General features: G+C 41.1%; 1 long non-coding RNA gene across 2 annotated transcripts in view; it reads left to right on the top strand.

The window, feature by feature from the left end:
- Positions 1-12,253: 12,253 nt before the first annotated feature.
- Positions 12,254-17,435, top strand: part of LOC130291219 (uncharacterized) — a 96,086-nt gene continuing 90,904 nt past the window's right edge. For both annotated transcript variants that reach the window (XR_008847827.1, XR_008847828.1), the window contains exon 1: positions 12,254-12,343. This is a non-coding gene — a long non-coding RNA (uncharacterized LOC130291219). The remainder of the gene's footprint in view (positions 12,344-17,435) is intronic.

The raw sequence follows: 17,435 nt of genomic DNA on the forward strand, positions 1-17,435 counted from the left end.
TGACAGAACAGATATCACCATTGAATTTTATTGCATTATATTTATCATACTCTATTATATATTGGAAATGTAGAAAGCAAACTCCACCTGGCCGAAACGCGTCACTTCCTTTCTGTACCTGTTGCCTCGTTGATGTAAATAAAGCCGCATTTACCTGAGCCGAGCTGCAGTTTGCTTTCTTCATTTCCATTGTTCTGGGCGAGGTCCACACCCTCTCCTTGCTTGGGATCCAGACCAGGGATAGAGCCGGAAACTTTCTCTACTTTTTCTATTATATATTGATTTGAGGAGAGTGTCTAGTCTTCAACACGTTTTATGCTAAACACATTTATTGCAGATAGGCTATAAATAATGTTTTGCTGCAGTTTTAAAGGAAACCCAGTTCATGTTTTATACCAACTTGAAACAGGTTACCAGCTATTATTGGAAAATGACGAAGCTTCTAGGAATTTGTTATGCTGGTATCTAGTGCTATCCTATATGCTGGTATCTCTGGCTCTCCTTTAGAGCTGCATGGAGAGGGCTTTTCTACCACAGCTTCGCGCAGCGGTCCACAGAGTCCTGTGCAAGGAACGGTGGCCGCTCCGTGCATGGGGAAAGCCAGGATGCCTGACACCCTGGCAGTTATAAGCCCTCTCCATGCATCTCTATGGGAGAGCCAGAGATACAGTGTGCGTGTATGTCTAGGTGTCCCATATAGTGGTGTCTGCTCTGTTCATAGGGAGAGTAAAGGCGCTGGGAGAACTCAGGGGGTCCCTGATCCTGTAAATATGGGATAAGTTGTTAAGTACTGGAGTTCCTCTTTAACCCCTTAAGGACACATGACGTTCTCATACGTCTCCATTTCCGAGTCCTTAAGGACACATGACGTATGAGAACGTCATGTGTTTTACCGGCCCCCCGCAACCATCTGGAGCAGAGCCGGTGCCCGATGCCTGCTGAAATCGTTCAGCAGGCATCGGGGCATATCGCCCAGGGGGGGCATTATGACCCCCCCCCCCCATGTCGGCGATGGCCGCAGATCGCTGGACAATTCAGTCCAGCGATCTGCTGCGGATTCCGGGTCAATCAGGTCTCCAGTGACCCGGTGACCCGGAATTGTTGGCTGATCGGGGCCGTCAGAGACGGCCCCGATCAGCCAGAGCCAGCAGGGGTGAGGTGGCACTGGTGCCACCTCACGATCGCCCTGATTCGTCGGCCGGATTACCAGCCGACCAATCAGGGCGCATGATGCGGGTGTCACTTCCGCAACCCGCTCCGCCCCTCTTCCGGAGGACTTGAGCGGGTGCGGGACGTGCACCCCAGGTGCTGGGGACCCCGATCCCCGGCGTCAATGTTAGGATCGGGGCCCCAGGAGCAGCGGCGGCGGCGACGACGAGGGACTGACCTGTGCGGTGAGGATCGTTGGAGGTGAGTGACAGCCTCCTGCTGTTGCTTAGCAACAGCTCCCAGCATGCAAAAAGGGCATGCTGGGAGCTGTAGTTATGCAACAGCAGGAGGCACATTCTTTCTATGGAAAAGTGTACCTTCAGCTGTTGTATAACTACAACTCCCAGCTTGCACAATCAGCTAAAGTGCATGCTGGGAGTTGTAGTGGTGCATCTGGTGGTTGCATAACTACAACTTCCAGCATGCCCGTTGGCTGTCGGTGACTGCTGAGAGTTGTAGTTTTGCAACAGCTGAAGGCACACTGAGTTAAGTAGCAAACCAGTGTGTCTCCAGCTGTTGCATAACTACAATCCCCAGCATCCCCAGCCAAAGTTGTATGCCTCCAGCTGTTGCATAACTACAACACCCAGCATGCCCTTCCGCTGTCCGTACATGCTGGGCGTTGTAGCTTTTGCAACAGCTGAAGGCACACTGGTTGCAAAACACTGAGTTTGTTACCAAACTCGGTGTTTCAAAACCAGTGTGCCTCCAGCTGTTGCAAAACTACAACTCCCAGCATGCACTGATAGACCGTACATGCTGGGAGTTGTAATTTTGCAACAGCTGGATGTTCCCCCCCCCCCCCAATGTGAATGTACAGGGTACACTCACATGGGCGGAGGATTACAGTAAGTATCCGGCTGCAAGTTTGAGGTCCGGCAAAATTTCTGCCGCAGCTCAAACTGCCAGCGAGAAACTACTGTGAACCCCCGCCCGTGCGACTGTACCCTAAAAACACTACACTACACTAACACACAATAAAATAAAAAGTAAAAAACACTACGTATACACATACCCCTACACAGCCCCCCTCCCCTCCCCAATAAAAATGAAAAACGTCTGGTACGCCACTGTTTCCAAAACGGAGCCTCCAGCTGTTGGAAAACAACTACTCCCAGTATTGCCAGATAGCCGTTGACTGTCTAGGCATGCTGGGAGTTTTACAACAGCTGGAGGCACCCTGTTTGGGAATCACTGGCGTAGAATACCCCTATGTCCACCCCTATGCAAGTCCCTAATTTAGGCCTCAAATGCGCATGGCGCTCTCACTTTGGAGCCCTGTCGTATTTCAAGGCAACAGTTTAGGGTCACATATGGGGTATCGCCATATTCGGGAGAAATTGCCTAACAAATTTTGGGAGGTATTTTCTGCTATTACCCTTTTAAAAAATGTAAAATTTTTGGGAAAACAAGCATTTTAGGTAAAAAAAATATATATATTTTTTTACATATGCAAAAGTCGTGAAACACCTGTAGGGTATTAAGGTTCAAATTACCCCTTGTTACATTCCCCGAGGGGTCTAGTTTCCAAAATGGTATGCCATGTGTTTTTTTTTTTGCTTTCTTGGCACCATAGGGGCTTCCTAAATGCGGCATGCCCCCAGAGCAAAATTTGCTTTCAAAAAGCCAAATGTGACTCCTTCTCTTCTGAGACCTGTAGTGCGCCAGCAGAGCACTTTTCACCCCCATATGGGGTGTTTTCTGAATCGGGAGAAATTGGGCTTCAAATTTTGGGGGGTATTTTCTGCTATTACCCTTTTTAAAAATGTAAACATTTTGGGAAAACAAGCATTTTAGGTAAAAAATTTTTTTTTTTTTTTTTACATATGCAAAAGTCGTGAAACACCTGTAGGGCATTAAGGTTCACGTTACCCCTTGTTACGTTCCCCGAGGGGTCTAGTTTACAAAATAGTATGCCATGTGTGTTTTTTTGCTGTTCTGGCATCATAGGGGCTTCCTAAATGCGGCATGCCCCCAGAGCAAATTTTGCTTTCAAAAAGCCAAATGTGACTCCTTCTCTTCTGAGACCTGTAGTGCGCCAGCAGAGCACTTTTCACCCCCCATGCAAGGTGTTTTCTGTATCGGGAGAAATTGGGCTTCAAATTTTGGGGGTATTTTCTGCTATTACCCTTTTTAAAAATGTAAAATTTTTGGGAAACCAAGCATTTTAGGTAAAAAATATATCTATATTTTTTTACATATGCAAAAGTCGTGAATCACCTGTAGGGTATTAAGGTTCACTTTACCCCTTTTTACGTTCCCTGAGGGGTCTAGTTTCCAAAATGGTATGCCATGTGTTTTTTTTTTTTGCTGTTCTGGCACCATAGGGGCTTCCTAAATGCGGCATGCCCCCCAAAAACCATTTTTCGCTCCTTCCCTTCTGAGCCCTCTACTGCGCCCGCCGAACAATTAACATAGACATATGAGGTATGTGCTAACTCAAGAGAAATTGGGTTTCAAATACAAGTAAAAATTTTCTCCTTTTTACCCCTTGCAAAAATTCAAAAATTGGGTCTACAAGAACATGCGAGTGTAAAAAATGAAGATTTTGAATTTTCTCCTTCACTTTGCTGCTATTCCTGTGAAACACCTAAAGGGTTAATACACTTACTGAATGTCATTTTGAATACTTTGGGGGGTGTAATTTTTATAATGGGGTCTTTTATGGGGTATTTCTAATATGAAGACCCTTCAAATCCACTTCAAAACTGAACTGGTCCCTGAAAAATAGTGAGTTTGAAAATTGTGTGAAAAATTTCAAAATTGCTGCTGAACTTTGAAGCCCTCTGGTGTCTTCAAAAAGTAAAAACTCATAAATTTTATGATGCAAACATAAAGTAGACATATTGTATATGTGAACCCCAAAAAAATATATTTTGAATATCTATTTTCCTTACAAGCAGAGAGCTTCAAAGTTAGAAAAATGCAAAATTTTCATTTTTTTCATCAAATTTTGGGATTTTTCACCAAGAAAGGATGCAAGTTACCATAAAATTTTACCACTAAGTTAAAGTAGAATATGTCACGAAAAAACAGTCTCGGAATCAGAATGATAACTAAAAGCATTCCAGAGTTATTAATGTTTAAAGTGACAGTGGTCAGAATTGCAAAAAACGCTCCGGTCCTTAAGGTATAAAATGGCCTGGTCCTTAAGGGGTTAAAACTAGAATTGAGCACTAACATGCAGGCCCATATTTTTCTGCATTTAGGTTAATCAATGCAGATAATTCATAGCTGAGACTACCCTAGGAGTAGAGAAACAAAAAATTAATAAATAAAATGCAGCAGCCCCCCCCCCCCCCCCCCTGATATGTTGACAAGCACTGGAGTTCCCCTTTTAAGTAAGCCAACTGATAGTTGGTCTAAACGTAGACTAGATAGTCTAAAGATACAGCAGATATTTTAATCAGCCTGATACACTGAGATACATTTGAAATATATGAAGTTTGACATGTAAATACTTAGGGGATGATTTACTAAGACTGGCATTTTTATATACCAATCTTAATGAATTGTCCTAATGTGATGGGCTTATAGGCGTACTCCCATATAGGGTATTTTTGACACATCCAAAGGATCTGCCTTAAGATGCCCAAACATGGGTTCCACCGCTGGACCCCCACCTAGTCCAGCCCCCTCCAGCCTGTTTGCAACTGCTGGATGCTGTTGGGAAAGAGAAAACAGCTGAGGCACCGCCACCTGTTTTACACCACTTGGGTAATTATTAAAGGGCACCTCTCATCAAAAAAACTTTTGATATATTATAGATTAATGTATGCAGAATAACTTTACAATTGCATATTATTAAAAAATATGCTTCTTTCTACTTAATTTTCCACTTTGAAGAAATGACCACTAGGGGTCTCCCTACCAGTCCTGGCAGCAAGCATTTCAGACTCATGCTGGAGTCCTAAACACTACGAGCTGCCAGTCTGCTTTGTTCACAAAGGAGAACACTCAGAGCTGCCAGCCTGCTTTGTTCACAGCCTGTTTGGCTGTGAACAAAGCAGGCTGGCAGCTCTGAGTGTTTAGGACTTCAGCATGAGTCAGAAATGCTTGCTGATAGGACTGATCGGGAAAAATACAATAGAAAGAAGCATATTTTTCATTAACATGCTATTGGAAAGTTATTCAACATTCATTAATCTAAAATATATCAAAAGTTTATTTAATAAGATGTACCCTTTTAAGGAGTGATGCAAACTGCATAAAACAGCTCAGCTCTTTTTGGCTTCCTGATCACCTCGAGCAACTACAAGCAAGCTGGAGGAAGTCCTAGTTCCCAGATAGAAATACCCCTTTTAATCTTTCATTCCACCTTGCTACTATTTGTTACTATGTTAATATGCTCTTTTACTGATATATTGCTGTCATAATTGCTGTATCCCATGACTAGAGATGAAGACCTGGAAATTCCATTTTATAACTGTATATCTTATTATTCTTTATTGTGGGAAATCACGTACACCTATATGAACTTTGTGTGGGCCAATCTAATGCATAAATATCTCCAATGTCATGATAATGATAAACAGTGAATTGATGATGCAATAAGTCTTTTAGTTTTAACTTGGAGTTGGAAAATACCAAGTTGCATCACATGTTACGGGGTGAATTATAAATACCGTACAGATACATAATGTCCTTTGTCTTCAGAAGAATCTATGAGAAGATGAAAGGTGTTTAGAAGCTTAGGGCATGTGCACCCACCATTTTTGAAGATTATTTTACAGTTTTCACAATTCTTTTTGACTTTAGGCCATTTTTGGTCTTGATTTAGACAATTGTGTCATCAGTTCTTTGACAATACTTACAGACCTTTTTGGTCTACAACAAAAGTCCCCAAAAAAGGCTATATTTGTTAGGGCAATTTTGAAATCCAAAATACATAATATGGGGTCATATTTTAGAATGTTTTTTAAGAAATAAAACTTTTGTTTTGGGTCATTTTATGGCCCAAGATAATGTCTGAAAAAAGTTTGCTTAAAGAGTACCTGTCATCAACAAAAACTTTTAATATGTTGTTCATAATCATTAATGAAGAGATATTATAATATATCTTCATTAAAAAATATTAATATTTATACCAGTTTTTTCATTTTATACTTTTGGCCACTAGGGGTCTCTCTTCTATGCCTAGTCTGCAAGCAGCATCCTATGCTTTTCATAGTAAGTGTACAGCTTTTAGGACTAATGCTGAAAGGGTTCTGGTCCTTCCACCAGAAGTTCAGTACTCTCAGCTCAGGACTCGCTCCCAGCCTGTGAGCTGAGAGTACTGAACTTCCGGTGGAAGGACCAGAACCCTTTCAGCATTAGTCCTAAAAGCTGTACACTTACTATGAAAAGCATAGGAAGCTACCTGCAGACCAGGCATAGAAGAGAGACCCCTAGTGGCCAAAAGTATAAAATGAAAAAACTGGTATAAATATTAATATTTTTTAATGAAGATATATTACAATATCTCTTCATTAATGATTATGAACAACATATTAAAAGTTTTTGTTGATGACAGGTACTCTTTAAAGTCTTTAAGAGGTACTCCACTGGAAAATATTTTCTTATAAATCAACTGGTGCCAGACAGTCGAACAGATGTGTAAATTACTTCTATTAAAATCTGAATCATTCCAGTACTTATCAGCTGCTGTATACTGCAGAGGAAGTTCTATTTTTTTTTTATTCCTTTCTGTCTGACCACAGTGCTCTCTGCTGATAGTTCATTTTAGGAACTATCCAGAGTAGGAACAAATCCCCATAGCAAACCTCTCGCTCTGCACAGTTCCTAAAATGGACAGATGTGTCAGCAGAGAGCACTTGTGGTCAGGCAGAAAATAAATTCAAAAAGAAAATAACTTTCTCTGCATTATGCAGCAGCTGATGAGTACTGGAAGGATTAAGATTTTTGAACAGAAGTAATTTAGAAATCTGTTTAACTTTCTGGCACCAGTTGATTTATAGGAAAATGTTTTCCAGTGGAGTACCCCTTTAAAACCCAAAGGATAGGAAATAAGTGTTTAATTTCAGGGGTGGGGATCCCCAGCGATCTCCTGCATGGCACCCCACAGTCTCCAGGAAGAGAGCATGTCGACCACCTCACATAGGAATGGCCAACACCCCCCTCTTATATGGCATCTTCTTTGTAAGTTTAGTTTTTTTTTTTGCAATATACATGTGTTATATGTTTTGGCAGCATGTGTGTGTTTTTCTTACCTGTTTGTTGGGCAGGAAGTTCTGTAGTTCAGAGGGTTTTCTTTTACCGTTGTCCACAGTTCTGATTGTCCACAGTTCAAGATGTCACAGCTTTTTTTTTTTTTTTCTCTGTCTGCATCAGAAAAATAACCCACGTGCCTTAACTCATCCAGCTGAGTACACAGCTCCTCACCTCCCCTCCCCCCTGCTCTGTATTCTAAGGATGCAGGTCTGCACAGGAGAAGGAACACAGAGAAGATAAGTGTTATCTGAAGGGGAGGATGAGAAGGTGCACGGGCTGGGGATGTATGGACTGCAGGGGAATAAATCTCATACTGGGAATGATCTCTATATGTGAAGGGGGAGGGGGGGCTCCTGAATGACACATGCTGGGAGTTGTAGTCCCTGTTGTGTGTGTGTATGCTAGTGTTTACAAACCAGTGTGCCTCCAGCTGTTGCAAAACTTCAACTCCTAGCATGCCCTGACAGACTTTGGGCATGCTGGGAGTTGTAGATTTGCAACAGCTGGAGGCACCCTGGTTGGGAAACACTGGTGTATGCCCTACAGAGGTGTGGTGAACTACAACCCCCAGGAGACTACAGAGGCAGCATGCTGGTGTTATACCACAGACTGAAGACTCCTGAATGAAACATGCTGGGAGTTGTAGTTCCTTTTGTGTGTGTATGACAGTGTATCCCAACCAGGGCTGATTATATTAGTGTGCTGTGTATAAGGGGGCTGACCCGGGAAAATAGTAGGGTGGGTAACGGGCAGAACAAACAAACAAACAAAAAAAAAGAGCCGCCCCAAACCAGCAAGGCATGTGGCATGCTGGTATTTGTAGTTTTCACCACAGCAAGAAACAGGAAATAGAAGCAAAGATAGGAAAACAAAGTGGGGGATAAAAAGACAACAAAGAACGGAAATAGAGTAGGCTAAACAACAAGAATAGAAATGAAACAAAACAAATAGGGCAAGTCAAAAACGGAAATACACATTGACCACCGGAGTACCCCTTTAACACCCCACAGGTGTTCGACAACTTTTCATTAAATTTGGATGAATTTTTTTTTCACAAAAATGCTGTTTTTCCCCCCCAAATTTTACATTTTTACAAGGGATAATAGGAGAAAATGTCCCCCATTTGTAACCCCATCTGTTCTGAGTACGGAAATACCCCATCTGTGGGCGTCAAGTGCACTGCTCAAAGATAATGTCCATTCAAGAAACATTGCTCGGCACAGCTGACACCATTCTTCACTTTTTGCTGATAACACCCTTTCACTGCCGCTCTCCCACAGAACACTCTGAATTGAGCACCCCGTTGAGACACAGAGCAAACAAATCTGCAATCCAAAACGCCAGAATAGAAATGTGAATGGCACTCACTGCTTTCTTTATTTTAGGTGCAGTGTGAACAAACATTAACCCCTTAACAACCAAGGATGTATGTTTACGTCCTTGGCCGGCTCCCGCGGTGAACCCGCGTCATATCGGGTCGGTCCTGGCATGTATCTGAATCCGGGACCCGGGGCTAGTAGCGCACGGCAGTGATCGCGGTGCTGCGTGCTATTAACCCTTTAGATGCGGCATTCAAAGTTGAACGCCACGTCTAAAACGAAAGTAAAACCTTCCAGGCTGCTCAGTGGGACTGATCGGGACCACTGCAGTGTAAATGCGGTGTCCTGATCAACTGGGATGCGGGCAGAGGTCCTCTTACCTTCCTCCGGCATGTCCCTTCGGCGATTGATTGCTCTAAGCCTGAGATGCAGGCTTGAGCAATCAACCGCCGATAACATTGATCAATGCAAAGCTATGGCTTTGCAGTGAACAGTGCTGGCAATCAGTGTATGCAGTGCTATAGGTCCCTATGGGAGCTATAAAACTGCAAAAAAAAAAGTGTAAAAAAAAGTTAATAAATGTGATTTAACCCTTTCCTTAATAAAAGTTCAAATCACCCCCCCTTTTCCCATAAAAAAACACCATGTAAATAAAAATAAATATCAATATATGGGGTATCGCCGTGTGTGTAAATGTCCGAACTATAAAAATATATCATTAATTAAACCGCACGGTCAATGGCGTATGCGCAAAAAAAATTCCAAAGTCCAAAATAGCGATCAAAAAGTCCGATCAATACAAAAATGGTATCGCTAAAAACTTCAGATCACGGCGCAAAAAATGAGCCCTCATACCGCCCCATACGCAGAAAAATAAAAAAGTTATAGGGGTCAGAAAATGACAATTTTAAACGTATAAATTTCCGTGCATGTAGTACGACAAAATCAAACCTATATAAGTAGGGTATCATTTTAATCGTATGGGCCTACAGAATAAAGATCAGGTGTAATTTTTACTAAAAAATGTACTGCGTAGAAACGGAAGCCCCCAAAACGTCACACAATGATTTTTTTTTCGTTTTGCTGTAGATTTTTGGGTAAAATGACTGATGTCACTGCAAAGTAGAATTGGTCGCGTAATAAGCCATAATATGGATTTTTAGGTGCAAAAGTGAAAGGGTTATGATTTTTAAAAGGTGAGGAGGAAAAAACGAAAGTGCAAATACCGAAAAATCCTGCGTCCTTAAGGGGTTAAATGCAGGTGAGTACATGACGCCATTAATCACACCATGGTCTAACAGCGTCCTGTACTCCCCTGCTTTTGATCCTTGTTCACACTGCACCTAGAATAAAGAAACTGTTTTCTGCTTCTGCAAGTGGTGAGTGCCATTCATATTTTATTAAGCTCTCTTCCAACTATTCAGTTGCTCCCCTGCGCTTAATAAAATATAATAATTAATTAAAAATATACATATGCCTAAAAAAGAGAGTACCAGTGGAGTATAGATAAGCTATCAGAAACCTGTTTATAAAGAACTGTGAGTTATTTTAGGTACAAGCACACCCCAAAGCACCATCAGCTAGACATTACATAGAGTGTGTCCTGGGAGAACTACAAGTACCTTCAGTTAGAGTGCAGCCACTCTGTCACTGTGTTAACCCACGATGCATGGGAAATCCCTGTGAAGCCCTTAAACCATTGTGACCAGTATGACACAGAAGGTGACCGCAAGTCTCATCCCACAGGCCTCCTTCTCTATTGCACCATCTGTGCTTTCTCTGAGCTCAAACAATTTTTTTACATTATATACTCCAGGTCTTACAAAATTGTTCATACTGTTTTGTAAGAACTATTTCCTCTTTAAATTTTATAACCTAATAAATTGAAAATACAAATAAGATTATGTTGGAAAAAAGAAAGCTGATGCTCTTTCAAAGAGCAAAAGACCTAATTGAAGTATTTATACTTGTAGCCTGAAGCGGGGTGGGATGTCTAACATCTAACACTGACCATACACATTAATAAAATGTCGGCCAAACCCACTGATTTTGTTGGGAGCGGTTGACCATATGATGTGTATGGCAGATGTGGAGGACATTAGGGTTGGACAAGTGGATTTAAACTGCTCTATACTGTTCTTGAAAAGAGAGTCTGGCAGTGCGCAGCTTCACATGGCAAGCAAGAACGCACATGAGGTACATTGGAGCGATGCCTTTTGGCCAAATTAGTTTTATTTATTTATTTATTCTTGTTGCCACCAATTTGAGGTACACATACATTTTCCAAATTTGTTTTTATGACCTCTCTGGGAAATATAAACATACAGAAAATACAGTATAGAACAGTCAAGACAGGGGGGGGGGGTGAGGGAAGGGACAAAGGGTGTTCAGTTAGTTCAGTTTTTATTTTTTACACTATAGACTATGTGATATAAATAATAATATCTTTATTATTTCTAAGGAAGTATGCAATTATGGTGTCAAATGTATGCAGTTGTTTTCATGCTTTAGTACTTTTGCTGATAAGAGGCATATTTTACAGAAAAAAATTGTTTTTGTGTCCTGACATTCCAAGATATATATATATATATATATATATATATATATATATATATATATATATATATATATATACCTGCATGATGGGGTTTCATTAATGTGCTATCCTTTTTCTAAGCTGCTCTATTAGTTATAACTGTAATAGCACCATATATCTACTTACTATTGGATTGTTTTTAAGATTTGTCTTTTTTTTATTTATTTTTTTACATTAAATAATTTCTTTATTATGGATGGGGGGGGGGGGGGGTTATTTTCTAACATTTCATTTGACTTTTTATTTTTTTTGTTTCCCCATGTCAGTGTGAAACAGAAGAGCAGCCCATGCCTCTAACACACTCTGGTAAGCAAATGCTTCAAGGAGATACCTCCTGCTATCAAACTGCTTAGATGTTGTGGTCTTTATAGACTGTGGCATCTAAGGGGTTCATTGTCTGTACTCAGAGGTAGCTCTGACCGTGGCCTCTACAGTGCGATGTCAGCTGTATATTACAGCCAAAACCCATAGGATATATCATAATAAATTATGATATGAGACTTTTGGATACATTTAGTGTTTTTTGTTTTTCCTGACAATTTCAGAATTGTGACAAAATAACTGAGGCATTGTTTGGCCAAGAATGTGCCTTTAGAAAAGCTCCATGCCTTTTTTTTATTTCCTCAGAATGTCACGCTGTGTAATAATACTGTAGGTGTATATCATTATGCAAAATGAAAAAAATTCTATAGAAATTCAATTTTTGCTTCTCTTTCTAATCTTTCATTAAAGTACAGTAAAAGTGAATCCCAACTTATAATAATAATCCCAGCCAAGGAAAGCCAGGGGAAAGTTATTCAATGCTACAAGTAGCTGGGTTAGACTTTAACCCTTTTTAACCCAATAATATCTGGGGAATCACAAGTTGCCCGAGGCTAGGTCAAAGGTCTTCCTAATGCTGTGACTCTTTAGCACAATACAGTACTTCTGGGGACATTTTCTATTATCAAGATCAAGAGTGAAATGCTCTCCTTCTCTGTGGTCATCTAGAGGCAAAGATGATGTCACGGTAAGAAAAGTCCCTAGTCATGTGAATGAAACAAGAGCCGGTTAACCATTTATTTTATTCTGAGCATAGATCTCTTAAATGCCAGCACAGTATGGGAAAGCAATTTGTACATTCACACAAAGGGGATTTTCGTAACAATGTGCCTTGCAAAGCTACACGCGAAAAATGAAGAACAAAAAAATCTACATTATAGTTTAGTGGTGAGCAGAACTGAGAAAAGGTTACTAAAGTGTTTTCTCGCAGGGTATGTTTTTGAAAAACTTGACAAATCTTATACTAGACTTGACTAGTCTAATGGACCATTTATTAGTTGGCTTTCTTTACGCCAATTAAAAATGGACTTGACTGTAGAGAACAAAAATCAAATGGCAGCTCCATCTATATGCAAATTTATATGCAAGTCAGTCAGTCTGTAAGTAGGGACGCCCACATGACTATTTAACCCCTTAACGACCCAAGGCGTGTCTACACCTCATAGAGCTGTTAAGGACCTATGGCCCGGGTTCCTGACTCGAGCCTGCACTATACCTGGGGCTGATGCTAATAGCGGACATGCAGCGATTTAATGCACTGGTGATGCGCCAGGTGAATTAAGCACCTACTACATTTACATTAGACATAAATTGAATGTCTACAACTGATGTCTGAAATATTTACATTAGACTGAAATGCAATGTTGTCAACTGATGCTTGATAAGGTTTATTAAAAGAGATCTGCAGCCATAGACACTTATTCGCTGTATGGAGGGGGCGTGCCATTGACCTCTGTGATGCTGACGACACAGATATTAGCCGTGCAGAGCCGCAGTAATGCCGGGTCCCTGTATGAGAGATCGCGGGGGGGGGGGGGGGGGGATTTGGCGTTCCATTGTTTGGACCCCCCTGCGATCAGACACTTATCAGATAGGGATAAGTGTATGTGGCTGCAGTATTGCCTTGAGAACAATTTAAAATAAAACTGATTTGTAACAAAATAAATTCTTACCTGTTAGGTAATAAGTATGCTATATAACAGAAGAGACTGGCAGCTGTAGGCTACTCTACAACTTTAGAAAAAAAAACATACATCATGCATCCCTCCTACTGCCTTATGCCTTTCATAATAAGATTGCTCATCGGATTCTTAACTGCATGTTTTTAACCTGGACCAAGTGATGGTTGAAAGCCCAGTTAATTCTTCCCACCACAGCGTCAAGAGCCCTATTTCCAATCTTTGAAGGGGTCATCAAGGATTAGATAAACATGGCTGCTGTCTTTCATAAACAGCACCACTCTTGTTCCCAGTTTGTATGGAGTATTGCAGTTCAGTTTCAATGAAGTAAATAGAGATGAGTTTTAATACCACTCACACAACCAGGTGGGGTGTTGTTTTTGGAAGTACCATCAACCAAAAAAGAAGTGCCATTAAAACATACCTTTATTGGGTTTCATTAAAATACACCCCAAACAAAAAAGTGTTACTAAAAATCACTCCACCAATGCCTGGTCATACAACTGTAATGCATAACCTGCTGGACCAGAACACACACAACTATATACAGACCACCACCTTGCTTGTAGCCTGGCTGATAAAGAAAGATCTCTCACAAGGTTGATCTAATCTCTCGACGTGTTTCTGCCGGCTATTTTGTTGGCTTCCTCAGGAGAGATAGTAAAGGAAAATCAGTCTCTTAACTATGACCCTGTGTCACAATACACATTATAGTCATAAAAACATGCCAGTCTCTATCCAGAGTGAGATACGGGGTAGCTTAAATAAGATGCCTGGCAGTGTGAGTCTTAACACATAGGCCCTCATTTACTATTGCAAATCCAACATGTTTTGTCAGGTTGTGCGCCAGATTTTGTCGCTTTGCGACAGAAATTCTGTCTGAGCCAGATTTTTTGCCAAAACTAGCGCCAGAATTGAAAAAAATCCAGACTAACTCTACATTTTGCAGAGAAAACACGGAAAAAGGAGTGTGGCCGCTGGGAAAGGGGGTGTGGTCTCCAAAAGGGGCGTGTCCCTGCCATTTTCACGAAAACCCAACATATTTACTAAGGTTTCCACATAAAATGTGGTGGATTTGAGAAAAAAACAGACAGATCAGAGCATGTGTGAAAAAAGCAAAATGTAGGGAAAATGGAAAATGTAGGGAAACCTTAGTAAATACCGTGGAAAATAAATTGTAGGGAATTAAAACCCACAAATAAACCTACACAACACTCTTAGTAAATAAGGGCCATAGTTATTACACTCAATTTTCTATTGCATAATATCGTGTAATTATTGCACAAATGATCCACAGTAAACAATCCCACACTTAATATTGCACATCTTGCAGATGCCCAAAACAGCCAAAACACAGTACACAGCGCTTTAAAACTACATATTGCACAACCACAGGTTCAAAGGTCACATGCAGAGTTCTGTGTTCCTGTTAAGTGCAGACTACAGGTTCTACACACCACAGGTTCTGTCTGTAGCAGTGACTACTACAGACAGAACTAGAGGGACATTACTCCACAGAGACCCAAGACCAAGGGTATCGTGAGCACCAAGCAGAGCTGATGTGCAGACAAAACTAGTCTGCACCTAAAAGGAACACAGAACTCTGCATGTGACCTATGAACCTGTGGTTGTGCAATATGTAGTTTTGTACTGTATTTGTTTATGGGCAGATAGCCAACCTAGCAGATCAGGGCTCGCTTAATAAGCCTTTTTCGTGGCTCAATGAATGTGCGGCCAGGGCTGAATGAACAATGACCGGATTACATAACTGTCAGCTGCACGTCTCCTGTCTAACAATGATACAGAAATTATACAACTACTTCAACTGCTACTTATGATTAGACCCAGTTGTATAGTTAAAGGAGATCTCTAGTGAAATGTTACTCTGCTGATCGCAAGGGGTTTTACCGCTGAGGCCCCCCACAATCACCGGGACAGGACCCGTCTCTCAGTGAGGAACGTGTGCTGCAGCAGCAAGTGCTCCATTCATTTTTATGGGAGCACTGAAAAGACCTGAGTACAGCTCTCAGCATCATCGCTGCCCCCATATAAATAAACTGAGCGCATGTTGTCCTGAAGGACCAGCCCCTGGGTGGAAAGTTCTCACACTTTTTCCCAGGACTTGACCCTTGCCCTATCCAATGAAACAGAATCTGTGTGTCTAACTTAACCCCTTAACGACCAAGGACGTATATTTACGTCCTTGGCCGGCTCCCGCGATATAACGAGGGGTCAAGCGGTGACCCCGCGTCATATCGGGTCGGTCCCAGCATGTATCTGAAGCCGGGACCCGGGGCTAATAGCGCGCGGCAGCGATCGCAGTGCCGTGCGCTATTAACCCTTTAGGCGCGGCATTCAAAGGTGAACAACGCGTCTAAAACGAAAGTGAAAGCTGCCCGGCTGCTCAGTGGGGCTGATCGAGACCACCACAGTCAAAATGCGGTGTCCCGATCAGCTGGGAAACGAGCGGAGGTCCTCTTACCTGCCTCCGGCGTATCCCCTCAGCAATTGATTGCTCCAAGACTGAGGTGCAGGCTTGAGCAATCGACCGCCGATAACGCTGATCACTGCAAAGCTGTGGCTTTGCAGTGAACAGTGCTGGCAATCAGTGTGTGCAGTGCTATAGGTCCCTATGGGAGTTATAACACTGCAAAAAAAAAAGGGTAAAAAAAAAGTTAATAAATGTGATTTAACCCATTCCTTAATAAAAGTTCAAATCACCCCCCTTTTCCCATAAAAAAAACACCATGTAAATAAAACAAATATAAACATATTGGTATTGTCGCGTGCGTAAATATCCGAACTATAAAAATATATCGTAAATTAAACCGCACAGTCAATGGCGTACACGCAAAAAAATTCCAAAGTCCTAAATAACGTATTTTTGGTCGCTTTTTATATCATGAAAAAATGAATAAAAAGCGATCAAAAAGTCTGATCAATACAAAAATGGTACCACTAAAAACGTCAGATCTCGGCGCAAAAAATGAGTCCTCATACCGCCCCATTCGCAGAAAAATAAAAAAGTTATAGGGGTCAGAAGATGACAATTTTAAACGTATAAATTTCCATGCATGTAGTTATGATTTTTTCCAGAAGTATGACAAAATCATACCGATATAAGTAGGGTATCATTTTAATTGTATGGACCTACAGAATGAAGATAAGGTGTCATTTTTACTGAAAAATGTACTACGTACAAACGGAGGCCCCCAAAAGTTTCAAAATGGCGTTTTTTCTTCAATTTTGTCGCACAATGATTTTTTTTTCCATTTCGCTGTAGATTTTTGGGTAAAATGACTGATGTCACTGCAAAGTAGAATTGGTGGCGCAAAAAATAAGCCATCATATGGATTTTTAGGTGCAAAATTGAAAGGGTTATGATTTTTAAAAGGTGGGGAGGAAAAAACGAAAGTGCAAAAACCGAAAGGGTTTAACAAGGATGCAGTTGTATGGTACGCTATCTCTTATTATAGGAAAATGGGGGAAAATGTTTTTAGGCCTTTGTTGGCTCCACCTCCGGCATGGTCTGTATAGTTCCGGCCCTAGTGATGACATAATTAAATGCGGAGCCAGTGTGGTCAGTATGTCTCTGTTTTCATTATGCATTTTGCATGTGAACACAGACTTTCTGGCTGTATGTTACCAAGCAGGGAGCCTCCAGCTGTTGCTAAACTATAACCCTCACCATTTCCATACAGCCAAAGGCCTCTCTGGGAAACTCATCTCCAGTAACCAAGTCATTTTTGCTGATCACTCTCCAGAAAGACATTTTGCCAACTTCCTCTGAACTTTGTAGTCCCTCTTGTCTTACAATAAAGAATCCCTTGTTATAATTACAGCCCTGGGTATAAGTGCATCCTCTCACAGGTCTCTGTATTGTTGTGACATATTCATACATAGTTATGTTACCCATTTTTATATCCTATTTTTGATAATCTAGCTGGGTATAGCAATGTACCCATTCCATTTTTTATTACTCTGCTGTGCTGCCAAGTGGGCAATGCCGATAATAAATAAATATAAATATATATATATATATATATATATATATATATATATATATATATATATATATACTCGAGTATAAGCCGCGTTTTT

This window comes from Hyla sarda, chromosome 9 (assembly GCF_029499605.1).
Source record: "Hyla sarda isolate aHylSar1 chromosome 9, aHylSar1.hap1, whole genome shotgun sequence".
In the NCBI taxonomy this organism is placed as follows: domain Eukaryota; kingdom Metazoa; phylum Chordata; class Amphibia; order Anura; family Hylidae; genus Hyla; species Hyla sarda.